At 44.4% G+C, this 21,626-nt stretch overlaps 1 protein-coding gene and 1 pseudogene across 16 annotated transcripts in view; both read right to left on the bottom strand.

Moving 5' to 3' along the window:
* LOC100340453 (uncharacterized) overlaps positions 1-12,064 on the bottom strand; it is a 90,837-nt gene extending 78,773 nt beyond the window's left edge. For 7 of the 16 annotated variants that reach the window (XM_051838373.3, XM_089317159.1, XM_089317163.1 and 4 more), the window contains exon 1: positions 11,652-12,063. The gene's annotated coding sequence lies outside the window, so the exon portion shown is untranslated. Of the gene's footprint in view, positions 1-9,400; positions 9,494-9,961; positions 10,038-11,651 lie in introns of all 16 variants that reach the window. The other 9 variants (XM_051838369.3, XM_070067832.2, XM_070067831.2 and 6 more) reach the window with 7 other exon arrangements.
* Positions 11,702-21,064, bottom strand: LOC149121371 (uncharacterized; annotated as a pseudogene).
* Positions 21,065-21,626: the final 562 nt, after the last annotated feature.

The following is a 21,626-nucleotide window of genomic DNA, read 5'->3' as shown; positions in this document are numbered from 1 at the left end:
CTGTCCCCAACCAACTCCTCTCCCCTTCCCCTGTCAATCCCTCCTCAGACCCCCAGCTCAGCCCTTCTCTGTATTTCTCTCCCCACCTACAAGGCCCCTTCAAATCCCATCCTAAGCTCTCCTAAGAAAATGCAACCCATTGTGCTGCAGTCCTGTGACACACCTGGAGGAGGCTTGCAGATGGGTCTCACCTAGGCAAGAAAGTAAAATGTCTGTGTAACCTACAGTCTAAGCATACACCAGAGTCTAAAATGTGACTGCTACTCAAATATCATTACAGCAAATCTGATTTTCTATTGCCCCAATCTCCCTGACACACTAGTTCCAGCAGCCCTTTTATTACTAACAATATCTAATAGTATAAAATCTAGAATATGAAAATAGAGGTTCTCTAACCTAGGCTACCACATAGATACCACACAGATATCTAACCCTAGTCAAGTCCCTTCCTGACTCAGACACTCAGATTCTCTAAATCTAATATGACCTCACATATAAATAAAATGAAGGGAGAAAGCAGTCAGAGAAAATGCAGGGCTATTCCAGGGGATGGATAAAAAATGAAGAGAGAAGCAGCTGGACCAGCACAGAGATGGATTTTGATCCTTTCTCTCCCTTTCTGCAATACTATAAAACAGGTTGTGGAGCAACTTCTGTTATTTGGACACAATGTTTATGTTTTATTTCAAAGAAAGGCCTCCAAAAATCAAACTGTGTTTGACCAGAAGGCATCCCTAGAAATCTTCCCATGGGAAGAGTTCCAGAAACTACCAGTGCCACAGTGAATGCTGAAGTTCCTGCTGTGGGTATCAGACCATGGAGGCAATTTCAACTCATCATGCGCAAAAACCATTACAGAGCCTGGGCTTGAGAAACACTCCTTTAGTGATTCATAGCCATGAAAGAGAGACAGGAAATGCTGAGGATTCAAAGGACAACTGTGCAAGTGCAGGAAGAATCATACAAGTGACAAGGTGTCCAGAGAAAAACTGGATCAGGGTGCACTAGTCTGCACAGCCATGCCAGAGGTCTCACACACACTCTCACCCCTTCTAAGTGCCACCCCTGTGCATGTGCTTCTTTCCCACCATGCACCACCTGTTATCTCCTGCCCACCCCCATTACCCCAGTTTGGGAAATAAGCCCACCTGATACCACCTACCCACTAAAAGGACAGACCCAGGAACATGAGGGAAACAGAAAGTGAGGCATTCATTGAAACCTAGAATCAATAGCAATGATCAGTGGAAGCAGACACTGCCTTCAAAAATTCAGCTCCTTTTATCACTGCTGTTTGGAGGTCCCTTCACCCAGTTCCTCACTAGTTGAGAAATTTGGGAGATACAACCTAAAGTGAGGGTAATGGGGATGGGTGTTGCTGGGAAATCTAGATGGGGGTGGGGGGGTGGGGAGAGGTTATATCATGGTATCAGCAAAGCCAACACGATTTCAGGAACTGAGATGTGAGAGCACTGTGTAACAGGCACTGTAACAGTCATCAGCAATTACAGAATTGCTGAAAGCGACAAAGATTGTAAAGCAAGCTCAGCAGTTGATCTGCTTTGGTCAACCTACACTGTGGTCAAATACTGTGACCTGATATCCATGGCTGCACCCTTGCTAAGCTACATCTTTCATAAAAAATACACCATTGGTTTTTTCTCACTTTAAGGCCCTGTGGTCTGTCCTCCAGCTCACTAGTTGTCACACTCTACTTCCCATCTCTATCTACCACCTTCTGCTTAAAAGACAGATAGGAAATCAACCCAGGACTGAGTCTTTAGGATGACCTCATGGAGCAGGGAAGCAGGACATGAGGGGCATGGCCCCTGCTACCCCTGTTTCCAGGTATGGAACTCTCTGCTCTTTGTCCTGCAGAGAAGCAGTGCGGTCACCAACAGCACGAAAGCCCTTGCAAGCCTCATTAGGGGCAGATGCTGGGGGGAAGAGGGTTTGCAGGCAAGCTTTGGTGCCCCTCTGAGGCCTCACCTCTGCCAGTTGGTCCAGGCTCCTCTTATCCCTCTCCCTGCAAATGCTCAATTTCCAGCCAACCTTCTGCCTGGCACAACTACATTAGCAGGCATCTATTACCAAGGGGTAGCCAAGATCACTTCTGCATGACAATTGCCAAGAGGGCAGAAGTAGCAAGGATGGCAAAGCACAGCACCAACTAGTACAGCACCTGTCAGAGTCTAGCCAGCAGCCTGCATATGCAAGGCCAAGCCAGGCTAAGTCAGATGGCTCTGTAGGGATGAGTCTGCCCCCACGTTAGCCATGCAAACATTTCTTCACCACAAAACAAAAAACCCAGCAGCATGAAAAGGGGTCTCAGTGACTGTGTTGAGAGTGAACAACCAGAAATGACAACACCACACACACCGTAGAATTCTGTGTTCCCTGGAGAGAGAGAGGAGAAAAGTGGCTCAGGGAGAACCTAGGAGTAGTGAAGCAAGAACAGTGCTAGGTCTGGGCAGTCAGAACAGAGGGATGGCCCACATCTGTAGACTTCTGTGTCTACAGCCCAACACCTGCCATGGCAATCACCTGTAACACCAGGTGGATGGACAGGCAAGCCAACTGGAGTCATCACTGGGATACAGAATATTTTATACAAGTTGCTATATTTCATTCTATTGAAACACACAAATAAAATCACAAAGAACTCCACCCTATCAGTCCCCAGGTTGAATCAAAGGGTGCATGTGCATTACTCCAGGTCTGCAAGCGCTGTTTTCAATGTGCACATGTGTGGGTCTTTATATACAAGGGTGCAGAGCGTGAGCAGGGGGTGGTTGCAGCAGTAAAAAAAAGTCAACATTTCTATTATAAAACTGATTTTAATGATCTCAAGTTCAGTTATAAAACTGATATAAGCAAGGGTTATACACACATCCCCACACTCACTTCTCTCTCAACTGCCAACAAAACTCGAAAGCTAACTGCTTATTTAGCAGTTCCCTATTGAATTTAATTATACCACCTATCTATATCTCACAAAAATTTCTTATTTATATGAAGAAAACTGAAAAGTGGATCAGCTATACCAGAAACTGTATTAGAAGTTAACTCTAAATTTTAAAAATTAAAAAAAAATAAAATATACATGGTTAATTTTGGCAATCTGCATAAATGATCTGTGTCGGATCACCTCACTCATTTGAACACATTCTAACCTCTCTTCTGTGTTAGGAAACTGGTAGTTTTAGCCAGGTGGCCGCATGGCCCAGCTACCTGAGCCAGGCTCCACCCCCATCCTAATGGGATTCCATGCTCCTGCTTCCCTGCCCACCCTCAGGCAAAGTTTTAAAAGGGCCTGTTCCTGAACACGTGCTCTCTTGGTTCTTCTCTCCAGTGCTCTCTCCTCTCTCTTGGCTCGTCCCTCTACTCTATCTTCTCTCCTCTGTCTCTCTCTCTCTCTCTTATACTCTCTTTCTCTCTTTTTCCTTCGCCGCCCCTTCACTCCGGTCTGTAGGGTGTTCCCCAATAAACCCTTTCCCTTACTCCAGAGTTCGGTGTGTTTTGCGATGGCTAACATTAATATATAGCAATCTGGCCTCTCCATTTTCCCTCTCCCCCCACCTCCACTCCACATCACTGCCCCCTCTTCCCCTGAATCTCTCTCTGGAAGCAGTCTTGTAGATGGTCACTTGATTACATAAGAAATGTTACACACTTAAAAACAGCTCTGCACAGAGTGCCTGAATGACAATTAACAGGAATAATCAGGCCTTCCAATGTCCTTTAAATATGTATTTACATAAAACAGACTCTAAATATTCTGACAATTATCAGCATATGACAGGGATCTAAAAAGTTGCTGCTAACTTTGTCTAGTGCCACCTCAATCCTTTCCTAAAGAAAAATGATTTATCTCATTCTCCACTCAAAATCAAAGCACCAGTGCTACGTAGTAGAGCTCTGTGAAGGCTGCTCCAGCACGAGGGAAAGATAAGGAGCAAGAGGCACAAATCCAGGCTGGCTACAGGGTGACAGTCTCCTCCTCACTTTGCCCCTTGGTTTACAGTTAGTTAGAGATGGTCACAAAGGCAACACCAGACACTGCTAATTCACAAACATCCCCATTTATAGATACCCACAAAGGCTCCCTGTGCGTGCAAAAGAAGGAGAGTGCTGAGTACTCCGTAAGTAATCCATAAGGGAGGAATATATCAAACAGAAGAGGAAAGGGTGCCCATTCATATAGCACTCAACTTGAAACAAAGGAGGCTCCCCATCCTACTGATGACAATCGCATGATTTTCCAGTTAGAATTTCATTTCAATTTTGGAGAGAGACTCATTGAATTTTTCTCCATGAAGTTGTATTCCTGTGTAAGGGATCTGTCTCCATGAGGGATGTACCATCATACAATGCAAACCAGGCGAACAGCAGAGGTAAAGCTCTGACACTCCAAGGGGAATGGATATTCACATCTGTCAGTTCCGACTGGGCTAACAAGCTTTGTCCAACTCTAGGAGTCTGCTATATGTGTGGGCTAAAAAGACATAAACAGAGACCAGCTGGATCTGTTAGGTGACAAGAAAGGAATCTCAATCTCCAGTTGTTACTTTGCAGCATATTAGGCTTAAGAAGATTTCATTTTCCACCTATATTGGAGACAGGAAAAGACAGAATCAATTGCACCCTAACCCAGAGAAGCTTCAGCCACCAGTCAGATTACAGCTAGCTTTGAATACTTATACATCACTCAACAAATGACAATCAAAACAAAATAGAGCAGTCCAACACAAGGCCAAGATCTGATCAGCAGGTATCTTCAAGAAGCAGGAACAGAACACACACAAGTCAACATACAGGAAGAGGAAGAGCTGGCATTGTAGCACAGTGAGTTAAGCTTCCACCATCTAAGATGCCAGCATCCTATATGAGTGCCAGTTTGAATCACAACTACTACATTTCTTATCCAACTTCCTGCTAACACACCTGAGGAAGCAGCAGAAGATGGCCCAAGTACTTGGGCCCCTGAACCCACATGGGAGACCCAGATGGAGTTATAGGCTCCTGGCTTTGGCCTGTCCCAGCCCCATTCATTATAGCAATTTGGGGAGTGACCCAGTAAATGAAAGATCCCCATCTCTCTGTGTCTCCCTCTAACTCTGCATCTCAAATAAAATAAGAAATATTGAGGCCAGGGCTGTGGCACAGCAGGTTAAGCCTCGACCTGCTACCAGCATTCCATATGGATGCTGGTTCAAGATTCAGCTGCTACTCTTTTGATCCAGCTTTCTGTTAGAAGACGGCCCAAGTGCCTGGACCCCTGCACTCACATAGGAGACCCAGAAGAAGCTCTTGGCTCTTGGCTTCGGGTTGGCCCAGCTCTGGCTATTGTAGCCATTTGGGAAGTGAACCTGCAGATGGAAGACCTCTCTTTCTCTCCCTCTCCCTGTCTGTAACTCTGCCTCTCAAATAAATAAATCTTGAAGAAAAAAAAATTTGAAAAAAAATGAAAGGGTAAAAGAGGATACATAGCCAAAGTGACAAGATAAGGTTATGGTTGTGCCATCCCTCAGCAGCCTTTTGCTTTAAGTGGGAAGTCTCCAGCTTACAGATGCTGATATAAAAGATATACCCACAACGTATTTCAAAATCAAAGATGAGAGATTTACAAGATGATTTTATGATAACTTTTTTATTGAACAGCTATGCTGGGTTTTACTGAAAAGGTTCACTGAATTTGGGCAGATGCCTATTAATAGCAAAGTTATTGAGTGCCTAACTCAAGATGACAGCCTGAAGAAACCATGACAAGGCAGAGAGTTCCAATGTCTCAGTAACTCTTCTCAATATCACAAAGAGAAGAGAAAAAAAAGCATACTCATGTTGGTGGTTATAAAGATGTAAGCATAAACATTTAAGAAAAGGGAAAGCAAATCTCAGAAGTAGTTTTCTTAAGAAAATAAAATGAAACAAATCTTAAATCAAAATGTGGGAGAAAAACACCCTCAGTTCATAAAATTCTCACCAGACTTGAAGAAAACTGCCCTGTCTACCCAACCCCAGTTGTTTTAAAACACAATTATTTTCTAACTAAATTAGAGCAAGTTTCCTGGACCAGCACTCCTAGTCTCCAAGTGCCAAATAAATGTTTAGTTGCCAGTATGGGTGGTTGTAGCCAGAGCCCAACCAGACACTTAGAGAACATGAGAAAAGCTATTTCAAAAGCAGGAATTTATAATGGTTGTGGACATGAAATATGGACCACAGGACAACAGTGTGTAGTCCTCCAAGTGAACCCCAGGATAACCACTCAGCAAACCTCTTAGGTCACAGGAGAAGTCTGCGTTCCAGCCTTGCAGTAACAAGGCAAACACAGCTACTTGAAATGCTTTATGGTAACCGATGACAACCTTTGTTCTTCCCAGAAAAAACGTCTGATGTGGACAAGGGCTGAGAGTTGTAAAAATAGAATCATATGCAGTATGCTGGGTGTGATTCAATAGAAAAGCTAGAAAATAATATTAAGATCATAGAAACATAATGAGAACAAATAAATGAGAGATGGATGAGTTCCTCTATCCCTTCGCCCCCACCAAATTCCCTAGGAACCTACAGTTGCTAATGCAGTGGCATTCCTTCCAGTGATTGCTACAGCTCTTTTCACTTTAGAGTCCTCAATGAATAAACCAACCACGTATTTGGTTGAAAGACAGCACTGAGACCAACTTCCCTTTGGCCATTATCAGAAAAACACTTCCTACAAGACCTATCAAAGCTCTCTGATGAGAGGCAAGTGAATGCCAGCCCTCCACAGTTGTTGGGAGGGAAAGAGTTGGCCCTACCCGTGACCAGGAGCATGGACAAAGCCACCAAGATGTTGAACATGAGTGCTGCAGAGCCTACTTGGAGAAAAGGGAGGGCTCAAACCAAACTACTCACATGTCATTCCAATCCTCTGAGCCAGATGAGGGTTCCCCATCAGAAATGAGGCCAGGGACAGCCACAGTCTTCTCAGCGTCATCACCATTAAGTGAGCAGAGGAAGCTAGAAGATACCTGTGGTGCCTAGTCTTACACTCGCCATCCACTACCGATAAGTACAAGTCAGCGGCTTTGTGTCATGACTGTTCTTAAGTGGTGAGGCTCTTCTGGTCCTCAGTGGAAGATAAAGGTGGAAAGCCCCCACCACTAGGATGCAGCATACTGACTGCAGTGCGATCTAGATTTGAGGGAGTAACTGAGGACAAAGGTGTAGAAAGGACAGCAGAAGTCACAACTTACAAAGGAGCCTGGCACCCCACCTTGCTAATGGTATACAGAGGGAAAGGTGTAGGAGCCACTGGTGAATGGAATACACACACCCTGTCTACCAAGATAGAGACACCAAAGGCTCATGGCTGCTGCCAAGGGCTGGAAGCACCAGAGCTGAGCTTGGCCATGGGTGCCAAAGCCATCAGGGCTGGGGATGCTAAGGGTTGGGAAGATAGGACAAGCTGTCCATCTGGAAAATACCCAGTGTAAGCCCACCACAGTCTTTTTCAATGGCCAGTGTCACATAAGAAACAGTCATCCCAGGGAGAGAGGCTAAGCAGCACCTTGGATCAAGGCAGTGAATATTCCTAGGGAGTCATCCCCTTTGCAGAGTAGCAGAAAAAGCAAAGGGAAAAAGAAGGAGGAAAACAGTGGGGGAGAAAAAAGGAAAACCCCAAGCTTTCTGGCTTACAGTTGCTCAGGCAAGAGATAACACAGGCCTTGGGAGCAGCAGAGTATTTTCACTCAGGAAAATCAATGATTTGCTGTGACCTACACAGAGCTGATGTGGTTCTGTACACATTCCAGGTGAGATGCACCCAGGCCAAGAAAAGAATTTATAAAACCTTTACATACACTATCCCCTGGGAAAATGAGCTTTGCAAGGCCATGCCACCCAGCAGAATAGATGGGGATCTGCATTTTAAAGAAGCACCACCCATGGTGTACCTGATATTCAGAGGCCAGTTTGCAGTTGTGCAATTCCCCCACACATGCCTCCTTTCATCATCTCCCCTAACAAGGCACAACACTGACAAATTCCCACATCATACTCATCTAGACAAGGAACATCTGTACATGTGAGTTGCTACAAACTGTACATGTGGATACCTCATACACACTCATACATACACACCTCATACACATACCTCATATACACATATGCACAGACATAAACATATCTTTCTCTGTCATCTAAAATTATTTTCCAAAACAGGTTCTATGTGATACAACAGCAGCAACATTATTTTGATGCACCTGCTCTCACATTTTACACAGGATTCCTATTTCTCTTTTATCAGAAGCAATAAAACCCTTTCAGCAAGCTACCTGGCATCTCTGACAATCTCTAAAAACATAGTGGATGTTTTTGGCATGTGTTCTTTACTTCTGTGCCTGTCTTCTAGAAGATTGATAATTGTAGTTACTAATTCACTCACCCTTGCCATTAACATTTTGCTGGGGTGGAAACCTTTCTTCAGACAAGGGGCACTTGGATATTTATAAGTAGCTATAGATATTTTGAATACCAAACCCCACCTGTGGTTGCCTTGACAAGGTCAGACCAAATGATTTCATGGTCCTTATATGGTCCACAAGCTGGATGTTCCTCACCCCTGATTTAGAGCAAAATCTTAACAAAATGTCTGGCTTCTTTTGCTCTGCTAATTGGCAAAGTTAGAGCTGATGTCTAATAAAAGCCCCTGGGGCCAACTGCAGTTAGAAAAGACTTCTTTCCATTTTCTTTGCATACTTAGATTGAATACTTTCATAGCCAATGTTTCCATTTTGAAATGTATATTGAGGGGTTGGCATTGTGGGGTAGTGGGTTAAGCCACCATCTGCAATGAAAGCATCTCATGAGTGCCAGTTTCAGTCCCAGCTGCTCCATTTCCAATTCAGCTCCCTACCACTGCACCTGAGAAAGTAAAGGAGGAATAAGTACTTGGGTCCATGCCACCCATGTCAGAAACGCACATGGAGTACCAGGCTCCTGGGTTTGGTCTGGCCCCAGCACTGGCTTTTATGTTCATTTGCGGAATGAAATAGCAGAGGAAGATATTGTTCTCTCTCTCTCTCTCTCTCGAAATAGCAGAGGAAGATACTGTTCTCTCTCTCTCTCTCTCTCTCTCTCTCTCTCTGTATGTGTGGGGGTATGTATATGTATAAGTCAAATAAATAAAATCTTTAAAAGAAGTATATTGAGTGTGAGATGGGATAAATATTATTTATCAAAAGGCAAGATAACATAAGATGACTACTAGGACTCATTAACTTCAAAAATAAACAGTAAATAACAACTTAAAGAAACTCAAAGTGTAACAAAAAAAAATCACCATCTACCACAAACTATAATCTTAGCTTTGAGAGTTATATAAAAAAATTTATCCCTCCTTTTAAAAAAAACTCACCTATGCAATGAAGTATTTTCGTTATTCCCCCAAACTGAGAAACCTCAGGTAAACTGTAGAGAATCTTCCTGGCTTAATGCAGTTCAAACAGTACTGTAGCAAATATCAATGAATTATTAATGGGAGATGAACAAGCACCATCAGACTGCTTCCTTAAAGACATCATTGCTAAATTACCAATGAGAAAGACCCCAACACTTTTAGGAGTAAAAGGCCAGACGGACTCCATCTTAAGACAGTCCAGAGCCCCACCATCTCACCACCGCTTGTCTGCAAGTTCAGACTGTTCAAATAGGATGTGGTACTCAACACTGAGGGCCCAGATGTGCTCATTTCCAACTAGCCTAACCACAAAAATTCTGCCCAAAAGTCCCTTCTTTGCAATCCTGACCTTAGCTACCCTGCCCAGCAACAACAGCCATCATGGCAGGAACAAATCAGCTTCAGCACTGTCTGCCTGTAGAAAACAACGCATTTGAGCAAGTCCCCCTCAGCTGGTCTCTCCACCAGCCCTCCTACTGCAGGAGACTTTCCTACTGTCTGCTTCAAAAGGCTTCGCACCTCTTCATCATTGCATCTGGTCTCATTAATCTTCTCTGCTGCACAGACACCCATCTGGATCTGATCCACAAAATTCCTGCAACACCACATTATGCATCTCACATTAAAAAAATTTTCTCTTCCAAATGTTAAGTAACTTGCCTGCCAACTTTACTAGTATAGGGAAAGATCTGCCAAACACAGTCAATCAGTCTGACAGGTCTAGGAATCCTGTTCTTGGCTGCTTCCAAGTCAGATGAATGGTCACACGATACATCTGCTCAGAAAGTCAGCATACAACTATATTGAGGGTTTGAAGCAGCTCTTCACATCAGAAATACATAACTGCTTTCCCATCAACAAGCACTATGATATGAGGAAAGGAAAAACTAACACATTCGGGATGAAAGCAGGAATGCTGCCATCCTAAAATTCCGCCCACCCATGATTCACTTTCTGTGACTGCTTCCTAGATGGCCTCGGGTTAAATGAGTCTCATAAATTATTAACCCAGTACCAGCAGGAAACACTCTACCAGAACACGTGAATTACTCAAACCTGGTTAATCACATGAAAACTTCATCACACTGAAAAAAAGAAGGGAATATTTTTCAAGGCCACATTTCTTTTACTCTATTGTGTGGAACTATCTTTTGCCGGGAGGGCAGCACTTTTTTATTTTTATTTTTCTTATTCTCCCCCACACACTAACAACTTGTTCAGCGGCTTCAGCAAACAATAGTCATAAAAATCTATAGCTAATACACTCCCAATGTCAAAAATGGCATGGTCTTAAACACAAAACCCAAAATAAAAAAAAAAAAAGTGACCGTCTTGAAAAAAAATTCTGAATTGTATGATAACCAGCCATAAAGAAATAGGCACAGAGAAAAGCGTGACTTTTTTGCCTGGATGTTTTTATAGCTTAGCATTTCATGCAAATCCAGACTGAAATAGTTCCAGTTAACCACAGTAGGAGACTTGCAGTAACTTCAGTTCACTTCTCACTTTGTAAAGGCGTCGGTAGAGTAACAGTTGACATGCCCGTTAAAAGGAGAAGGGCTGAAAACAGAAACCGAAAAGCAGCCAAATAAATCAGCTACTTTGCCACAGCCTCAAACTCGAGATTGCAAAGTCTTTGTGAACTAGACGCGGAGGCGGCATGAATCCACAAAGCCACAGCACATCCTCCACGCTGCTCGCACTGGGGAAAAGGCCGAACAGGCAAGGCCCTAATGCCCGCAGTGTCCGCGGGGCGTGCATTGTGGGCGCGGCGGGGCACACACTCCGCTGACGCTCCTTCCCCATCCCTCCAGCCGCCTCGGGCTCCCCGCTCAGGGCCACCAGCCCCAAGGGCACTCTCGCCACCGACCCAAATGGCAACGCAGCTGGTTAAAATGTGGAGAATAGGAGTCGCGCTGCCTTCCTTCGCGGTGCTCCCGCCTGCCCTACCTGTCCCGTCCCCGCGTTGAGGCCCACCCGCTTACGCCCCCTAAATAAACCGCATGAAGGAAAGTTTGCGAGAGGTAGCGGTGCGCTGAGCCCTGGGAGGTGGCTGTCAGAGAGGCGACAGCCCGCGTTGCAGCCCCCGCCCCAGCCTGGATCGCGGAGGCGCAGCCAGAAAGTGAGCCGAGGTCCCCGGGCCGCCGGCCGCCCTCGCACCCAGCCCTCTCCCATACGCACGCCCCTCGCCCCTTCCTGGGCTCCGAACCTGCCGTGGATGTTCCCGGGGAGCTCCGCCGCAGGCTGCGGACACCGGGCTCAAGGCGGCGAGTGCGCGGCAGGAAAACTGCGAGGCGCGTGGGACTGGCAGAGGCGGCAGAGGCAGCAGAGGCGGCAGCAGCGGAAGCGGAAGCCACGGACGGGCTGGCCCGGTTGTGCGCTTGCAACTGCCTGGGATTGCAGGGAGCTGGCCAGGGACCAGGACACGGGAGAAGGTGCAGCGCCGCCTCTCAGCGCCGGCTCCGATCGGGTGAATGAGCCGCCGCTGTCCCGGAACTCGGAGCCGCCCCCGCGCACACGCATGCGCATATTCACACACGCGCGCAAACACAGAGGCGCTCGGCGTTCAGAATACGCTGGGACTCCTAGGAACTCTGGGAAATGGAGTCCAGACTCAGGGTTGCTAGAGACCTGGGGGGCCGGCCCTCCCCAGGGGCTTCAAAGCCTCCAGCAGGTAGAGGCAGGTGGAAACTAGAAGGCATTTGCCCTTGTTTACACCCATCCCTCTCTTCCCCCATGGAAAAAAATCTCAAAAATTGGGAGGTACTCTTTTTCCTGCTTGTACCAAAATCTCTGAGCGACATCTCCGTTACTAGCTGACCGCCAAATCCTGGCTTCTTCCTAAACTTCTTTCTGAAAAATCGTACCCTCTGCTTTGTTCCTGGCGGGCTTCTCTGTGCCTTTGCCTGTAGGAACCAAATAATAAGTGGATGTGAATTCCCTATAACTTTTAGGGGGATTGCAGAGGGCATAGTGTAGCATCTAGATTTCTCTCTGTAACTGTTTCAAATAAATAAATCTTTAAAAAAAATTCTATCCTTGTTCTTATTACGTGGTCACTTTTTTCATATGCTTAATTCACGGTACTGACTAAATAGTGTGAATTCTTAGGTATATATGTGCTATTTGTATTTTAAAATTTTTATGTAGAAACTCATTAAGTACATGATTAGCGGGATCATGTGGAGTTCTGTGTTTATGACTACTTCTGTCTTTTACAGTTTATACGATTAGAGTTGCTTGATTAGGAATGTGTAAATCTTTGTCCACTCACTCCCCACTAGTATTTATATGTAGGTAATATTCTTGGGCTAGATTGCTCTTTCCTGCAAGATTGCAAACTTCATGAGGTCAAGAACCATGTTTGCTTTATTTGACATAACCTCAGCACCTGACGGATTCAGTTAGTTGAACAAATAAATGAGAGTATAAACAGTGAACAAAAAAAAAAAATCTCTGTCCCCCAAGAGCTCACTATTTCGTAAAGGCAAAAAGAGTTAGAAATATATTTGATGACTGCCACAATTAGGTAGTTACACAATGAATTGTTCTAAGAAAAGTTTAATCATAAAAAGAGCATATTAGTATTTACACAGGGAAGAAATGTGTGAAGAGAAACCATCCAGGGCCGGCGCCGCGGCTCACTAGGCTAATATCCTCCGCCTTGCGGCGCCGGCACACCAGGTTCTAGTCCCGGTTGGGGCGCCGGATTCTGTCCCGGTTGCCCCTCTTCCAGGCCAGCTCTCTGCTGTGGCCAGGGAGTGCAGTGGAGGACGGCCCAAGTCCTTGGGCCCTGCACCCCATGGGAGACCAGGATAAGCACCTGGCTCCTGGCTAAGGATCAGCGCAGTGCGCCGGCCACAGCGCGCTGGCCGCAGCGGCCGTTGGAGGGTGAGCCAACAGCAAAGGAAGACCTTTCTCTCTGTCTCTCTCTCTCTCTCTCTCACTGTCCACTCTGCCTGTCAAAAAAAAAAAAAAAAAAAAAAAAAAAAAAAAAAAAAAAAAAACACATCCAGGACCACTCAGGTTGAATGGTCACCCTGATATGGGATAAGACAAGTAGCTAGATTAGAACCACAAGCTGGAAGCCATACTTCCCTTATATAATCCTATCGACACACCTGTCAATTACATGACTCCTTCCCTAGGATGCACCTCCTCTGACATTGGTCCCGTGTAACCACTCCTCTTTTCCAACCTCATAATAGACCCAGAACAGGGAGAGGCATGCTCTCTCTCTCTGCAGACATAGAGGAGCAGGGTGCTGAAATATCTCATCTTTTTCCTTCCCAGCCCAATCTATTCCTGAATATAACCCACATGTGTGTGTGATTACCTCACCTTTTAAATAAACTATCATTTTGTTGTATGTGTACCTGTACTTAGAATGCTTCTCTAGGGAAGAGGCAAGAGCCTAGAATAGGTATTTTTAGATCCCCACATAGTTCACAATAACCATAGCTGTGTAAGATGATTCATTCATTTATTTAACCAGAATTTATTGAGCAGTATTTTGTGTGGAGTGATGAAAGACCTACCAGCCACTTGCTTTCCCTAGAAACTGAAGTAAGAGATATTGAGGAGCAAGATATAAGCCAAAGGGTTGGGCCCCAGAGATAAGAAAGACAAGAAGCACAGAGGTCAACTCTGAAGTCTATTAAAGGAAATTTAGTTGAGATATAGAAGGGCCTGAAGACAGTGGGAATGGAGACAAGGGGATACATTACAGTGAGATCTAAAAGTAGAATCAATAGGATTTTGGCATTTTAGTGCAGTAGGCAGAAGGAAACTCCTAGGTAAATCCTAAATAGAATTTTATTGTTTACAGAACAAGATGTTAGCACATTAATGTTCATCAGTGGTAAAAGGCTTCCTCTGATCAACATAAAATCCCCAAAATTCCAGGACACAAGTTCATAGATGCATGCAACACATAAGCACTATGTCAATGATCAAGTCATTTTTACTACCATATGCACTGATCCTCATTATAATGCAGTTACTTAGAAACTAGAATAATCATCCTCTATAGGATCAATCTAAATAAAATATTAAATTTAAAAACCTACAAAATTATATAATGCAAAGTTGAATGTGTTATTCCTCACTAATTCACAGTTCATGTGTCCACCAACCTCAGCTACCTAAAACTCAGTGAAGCAGGAAATAAGTAAAAGTGTCCTAGAATATCTAAAATAGACATCATAGAGTACATATGATGGAGCCTGCTTCTGGTTCAGCATCATGACTCTTAAATAAACCCCCTCTATCTTGGCTACTCTGATGGGAGTAGTTGGGCACAAAAAGAAGATAAACTCAGTAAATGTACACAGTGAATACATGGAATGGCTCTAACAACAGTGCTTTGGAGCTCTATGACCCCTAACTGAATGTAATATGCAGGCAGAAATCTTGACATCTAGATCACCATACTCTCAGCTGTCATGGAACTGTAAGAATAGAATATCAAGGCATTCAAGGCCAGCATCCATGATGTACTCACTGACAATGGAGCAAAACCAAGGTCTTTGGAGTAACAGTTAGAAACTGTTAATTTTACAGGAGCAAGTTGCAGCCTAGCATCAGAAAGAACAATGTATTAAAGCTGATATCAACTCCTTTGTGCTGAAAGCTGGTATAGATTGTAGGCCTGGGAGCATCTGCATTGCTGCAGATGAAAAGGAAGCCCAGGGAAGCAAAGGCAATCAGTGGAATCAGAGGCAGCAGTTTATAGGTGAGTGGGGAAACAAGGAACCTGGTCTGAAGGAAAGGAAAGGAAAAGGAAAACCATTCCATAGAGGCCGAGGTTAATGAGGAAACCTAATGAGTGTTAGGAAAACCCCAGAAGGCTGAGCTTGAAGCTGAGATAGGGACAGATAAAAACTGATGAGCAAGCTGAAGAGGAAATTGAAGGGTGCTTCACTATTTAGCAACCCACCCTATGCTGGAGGGCATGTGCTAAGTTTATTCTTTGCTACATTAATCATGCAAGTAGCATCTTTATTTTATAATTGAGAAAACAGGTCAAGAGAAAGTGGTTTCACTTATTTCTAAAATATATCAACAAGGAATATATTGATGGTTAAGGTTCCCCTAAGAATCTTCAGATTATTATAGGAGATAGACCAGAAGCAAATTATTTTATTACAGGATGGTGCTTAGACAACATGGAATAAAACCACAGAGGTTCCTCAAGTCACAGAGTCAGTAAGCTTGAGAGCTAGGATTCAAATTTTGTATGTCTAGGTCCAAACTTCAGCCCCTTTCAGCACTTTAGCTGTTCAGCTATAGTTGCCAGGCCCTTTAGTCATATTTAGAGCTCTGAGGAGGGCCAGTGATCCTTGCTGCTAGCTGGGCATTTATGGGCAAGTAAAGGACATTGGGGATTGGGAAGTGGAATGTTCAAGTAACACAGCACCTCACACCCAGAAGAGATGACAGTGTTTTCAAGGTTACCTTCCACCTGGGGGCTGATTCCCAACCCTAGACATGACAGTGATTCTAACTGGGAACTACTGGTTCACTGGAGGGAGAAAACTAGGGTTGGCCATTAGTGAAACTGATTGAGTACAGAGAGTAGAGGGCTCTCAAGATAAGGTTGAGAGGAGAGGGCATAGGGGAGTAGCAGCAGTGAATGAAACATGCCAATTTTTGGGTTAGGAGGAAAGTTGCCCACCATTTTGGTTTGTCATCTTCTTTTGCTTCTTTTGAATTTGATGGATCCTTAAAGCCTTGTAAATAGTAACACTTTTGCTTCCCAACTTTGCTTTTTCCTTCCCCTTGGTGTACCATATCTAAAACATCCTGTAGTGAAGAGTTAAAATTGTATATGTATGGGTGTCAAAAGTTAAGCTTAAGCTTACAGGTTTAAAAACCTTCCTGGTGCAGCTGTGAAAATAAGACAGAGTAAAGTAGCACCTTGACAGTAGGGACTCCATTTTGGAGCACTTGAGACTGCATTCTGGGAAAGCACCCCCCCACCGTGAGACTCTGGTCTGAAACTATGATCTCAAATAGTCGGACAATAGCAGTGCACTACATCACCCTTGGCAACGCACAAAAACCCCCTAGCATGATTGCTCAAGCTTAAAAGTAGAAAGGTTGCACCTGGGTTACCTGGGCTAATAATGAAGATGTGATTTGTCTATGTCTTAAAATCATAATTGCTGATTGTAAGATTTTAGCAACCGCTTAGCAACCATGTATTCTCTCCCCCCTCCCGATTTTGCGGTTTTTGCCTTTATAAACCCTATGCTGTAGTTCCTCACTGCTCCTCTGTCCTTGTCAGAGGGCCCCAACATGTTGGATCAATAAATTTAACCCTTTGCTGGTTGCATGAGAGAAAAAGTCTCTTGGAGTCGTTCCTCGGGCGGTGGGCTTTTTTTTTAGACCCTAACAGTAGCCCCAATTTTTCTAGAGGTGTTTTGCCTCTGGGTAGTGGGTGGGTATCTCAAGAAGACCTTGAACCTTTGGACAGGACTGTGGGCTTCACAAGTTTGTGATCCACACCTTAGGGGCATGTGCATTACAACTCTGGTCCATGGGCAAGGTTAGGTGAATAGGGTCAGAGGATGTGAGGTGAGGAGGTAAGAACCCAAGAGGAGACAGAGGGGAAACAGCATGGAGCAGCTGGGGCAATTTAGCCTCACTGAGCAGATGGATTTATTTGATTCCTGATTCACAGGGGAGACTTCATAGCCAAGAAGAAAAAGGCCAATTCAGGAAAATATGTGTGTCCCCAGGGACTTCCTGTTGCCACAATTGACCTCCCAAAGAGATCACTCAGTACTGAGTATGGCAGCCTTCTAAACACTTGCAGGCCTATGAAGAACACCAATATGCTGCTGCAATTGGTTTTGATAACTGAAGTTTTCAACAAATCTCTATTAAAACCACAGAGAAAATTAACTAGGTCTGAGTGAGGGACATGGAGAAAAAGGGGCACATTGTCCCCCACCCCCAGATCCTTCTCTTAGTTCAACTTCAGATTCCTAGGGAGATGGATGGCTCAGACTTGCAGGAACAGCCTTGTTGAGAGGGGAGAAGAAACCCAGCCCCCGCTACCACTTGAATGACAGGAGACTGCGAGTAGGGGTCGGCAGTGAGGAGAAGGGCTGGTGGAGTTGAGAGTTAGAGAATGGTGAGAGCTGTGATAACCACCACGGCTTCCAGGTACTATGCTTGGTGTGCATGTTTTCTGTTCCTTTTTCAAGTAAGCACTAGAGATGGAGGATCTGAAGGAAACTCAACTCTGAACAGGCTTTCTGAGCCCACAGTCCTTGAATCTACAGTATGCTCCTATATAGCTTTTGAGAACTATGAAGGTAATAATGACTTCAAATTTCCACACAAGGTGGTTTTTGATACTGTTTTCATTCTCTTGACTATTTCAGGTTTTGGAGCAGCCATGCACTGTCCTTAGGTACTGTGGTCTCTGCCTCTTAATTGCTGTATAAAGTCCAGCTTTGATGACTATCTTACTTTTTTTCCTGAGATTTTGTGCGTATAATAGAAGAATCAGTTTTGTCTTGTCTTTGGTTCCTGTTCTCAGTTTTGGTTTAAGTTCAGTCACTTAATGCAGAAGCTAGGAGACTGGACCTGGGTCTGTTTACTGGACTTGGTTTATTTTTCTTCCTGAAATTCACTACCTCATCTTCACCTCTGACCCCAGGCATTGGGCAATTGCTTATTGGATGTCCCAGCTGCCAGTTTACTAGCAGATCTTGTTATCTCAGTTTCACCTGTATAGTCAAGTTTTGACACCAACGTTGGTATTGCAGCAGGTCTAGATAGACCAAATCAGGGGCTTTAACTGCTCACAATTTCTTGTCTCAGATAAACCAAAATGATCTAGTGTCTGCATGGTTGCTGAGTGATGGAGTAGCATAACCCATCCATTCTTCCATCTGAGATGTAATTTTCTCACAGAGTCTAGAATGCCTAGATGTACATCCTGCAAGACAGAGCAACTAGTTGGAGTTTATTTCAAGCTCTGGAAAACCTGGCAATACACTCCCTTGTATTTTCTTTTCCTCTTTTTTTAATTTCCTTTCCATTTATTCTTGCTGCTCTAGGCCTATACTTTCCATGTGAGTTTGAACAAACAAGTTTCACTTTAGCTTCTGTTTTCTAGTGAAGCAGAGCACAGAAGAGAACCAAGGTTTAAGAGAGCCAAGTATTGGGTTAAATTGTAGTTTACAGTACCAAATATACACTGAAATCTTGAACTCTACCATTATTTGAATGCATTTTGCCTTGTCTTTGTCCAAAAACACTAATAGCTCAATGAGGTTTTGGAAGTGGTACAGTTGATTTCTGTAGCACTAAAGAAGAAAAATGACATTCAAGGAGAAATCAAGGTGACCATAAAAGGTTTAAGATGGGGCATTAAAGAAGGCCTTTAATACAGATAGGCAGGATTATTTCATTCTTCACAGCCAGTAAAATTGACTGTACTCTATTCTTGGGCCACAACTCAGGATATAACAAGGTCAGAAACAGGAAAGACCATCTCATGACCTCTTATTTTTGTTATTTTACTTAAAGTTACTTTTTTTTTTTTTGACAGGCAGAGCGGACAGTGAGAGAGAGAGACATAAAGGTCTTCCTTTTCCGTTGGTTCACCCTCCAATGGCTGCTGCGGCTAGCGCGCTGTGGCCGGCACACTGCACTGATCCGAAGCCAGGAGCCAGGTGCTTCTCCTGGTCTCTCATGCGGGTGCAGGGCCCAAGGACTTGGGCCATCCTCCACTGCACTCCAGGGCCACAGCAGAAGAGCTGGACTGGAAGAGGAGCAACCAGGACAGAATCCGGCACCCCGACTGGGACTAGAACCCGGGGTGCCGGCGCCACAGGCAGAGGAATAGCCTATTGAGCCATGGCAGCAGCCACTTATAATTACTTATTTGATTATTTTTCTATTCTACCTTCTCTACCCTCTCTCCAGAACAGATACTCTTTGAAGATAGATAACCTGTTGTCTTATTCGCTGCTGAATCCCTTAGCAGAGGCACTCTGAGTATATGTTGACTGGTTAAGCAACTGATGTTAATGCCTAGGTAAGAATAAAGAAGGTAGAATTTGTTCCAACTCCAAGAATCCAGGAATAGGTATATGCATCTCTGTGCTCCTGTCACTGAAGTAAGTGACCTCTGTCCTTACTGCTCTTCATTCCCTCACTTGCTCACAAATATTTTTGCGTGCCTATTTTTTGTTTATGTAAAGTACAAATATTTATTTCACGCTTTAGATCCCAACTGATTTCATAAAACAAAATCTGATCCTCTCCTCAGAGTGGCTGAGGCCGCATGGTTAGGATGGTTTCATGAAAGCTAACAGACCATTTCTCATGAGACACCCTAAGCATGAAATCCTCTATGCACCCTGTATCCCAGCCTTATGGAGAGAAAGGAACCAAATTCACTACCATGCTGCACAATGAAAGTGCACACACTAATTATAAAAATGCAAGTAATCCTTGGGAAATTTGCTTTTTAAACTTTTTTTTGTGTTTTCTTTTCCATTTTCTCCTGCTACCCAGTGTATGCAGCTTTTGTGAGCTCTCAATGGGTTCTCAGCTTTAAACATATTAAACATCTTGAAAACTATTTACTTCTTCAGGAATATAAAGACAGACCATATGTGTTTTGCTGTGTATATTCTGTAGCGAAGATGTAAACTAGGGGCTTGGGTTGTTGTCATTTAAAAAAATGAATGAATACAGTGATGAAAAAGCTTTTTGTTCTCCAGTAAAAGTCCATAAAAAGGAGAAACATATTCACAAGGGGAGTCAGCAGGAACTGTTTGTTTTTCCCACCTACTGTGATTAGGTTTTTACTGAGAGGCCACTGCCAAGTCCCCACTTGCTTCACTCCTTTCTGACTAAGAAGGCAGGGCAGCACAGAGGTACTGAAGGAGTCCATTGGGACTCCTCATTCCCAAAATCAAAAGAACACTTGACATCTTTATCCTCTTTCTCCTCCTCATCAGTGTCATCATCAGACAAGTCATCATGAAGTGAATCTGAGCTATGGTCATTGGACGGCACTTTAAATTTGATGCAGTATTCTGCCAAGGTTGTGGAGACCTTCACACCTTCCTTTTCTGCTTCAGCTCAGTAGCTGAAACCTGTTTCCAATGATTTTGGCATCTTCTTTGTCTTTTTCTTTAGTATCCCTCCATATCCTGAACATAATCAAAGCATTCACATTGCCTGGGGAGAAGGTATTGGGCTGGTTAAGCAGTGAGATTACACGTAACAGGGCAGTCCTCACATTCTGAGTAGGATCCCCCTTTTAGAGGGCAGTTCTTCATTCTGTGGGTCATCTACAGGTGAATGAAGACTTGAAATGCATGGGTCTCCTTTCTCAGAAATTTAGGGGTGCCACATGCTGATCAAGAATCTGAAGATAAGTAATGAATATGGGTAGTCAGTAGGAGACGTAATATGTGCCTTGAAGTAGCAGCCTTCCTAGAGGGTGTGGGGGGGGGTGTCAGAATATGGTGACCTCCAAGTCATAGAGGATGCACTCAACAACAAGGGTGTTGCGGAAGCCTCCTACAGGGTATTTCTGCAGTTGAGCACCAGGGCCTTCCATAGTCTTATCATCTGCTGCTGTGCCATTGCAGTGGCCCTGCTGAGGCCCCAGTCCTTATGCACCAGCCAGAGTGGATCAGGCCTCTCCCTTCTACTCAATGTCAAGCTGGACTGCACCAGGCCTCTGTTTTCAGTGGACTGTCCAGTCTTCCTCACTTATACACAAGGTAGGCCATGAAATCTGGGGTGATGGAGGGAGTTGAGGGAGTTAAAAGGATTGACTTCCTGACCTGAACCTACCCCAAACTCTTCCCCATGGGGCCTGTTGAGGGAGGGAGAAGAGATAGAAACTGGGAAAGGAAGCAGAGGGCCAGCAATGGTAAGGGAAGGGGCCCATGCAGGCCTGGGGGTGCCATGCCCACTTGCCGTCTTTTCTTCAGGTCTGGAGGTTGCAAGGGTTCCCACGGGTTAGGGAGTATTGTGCACACATGCTTATGGCAGTAGATGTACACAGGGATCAGTAAATGAGGAAAAGAGCAAGAGCCTCTGACATTGCAAGAGAAACTCAGCAGACAAGGAGGGAGAGAGGGACCACATGCCTGCTTTATATCTGATAGTGTGCTTGATATAATCGATGCAGCATGAATGA

Source organism: Oryctolagus cuniculus, chromosome 17 (genome assembly GCF_051225735.1).
Source record: "Oryctolagus cuniculus isolate XC-2025 breed Fujian yellow rabbit chromosome 17, ASM5122573v1, whole genome shotgun sequence".
NCBI lineage: Eukaryota > Metazoa > Chordata > Mammalia > Lagomorpha > Leporidae > Oryctolagus > Oryctolagus cuniculus.
The sequence above is the reverse complement of the archived record's forward strand: the minus strand, read 5'-3'. Positions and strand labels throughout refer to the sequence as shown.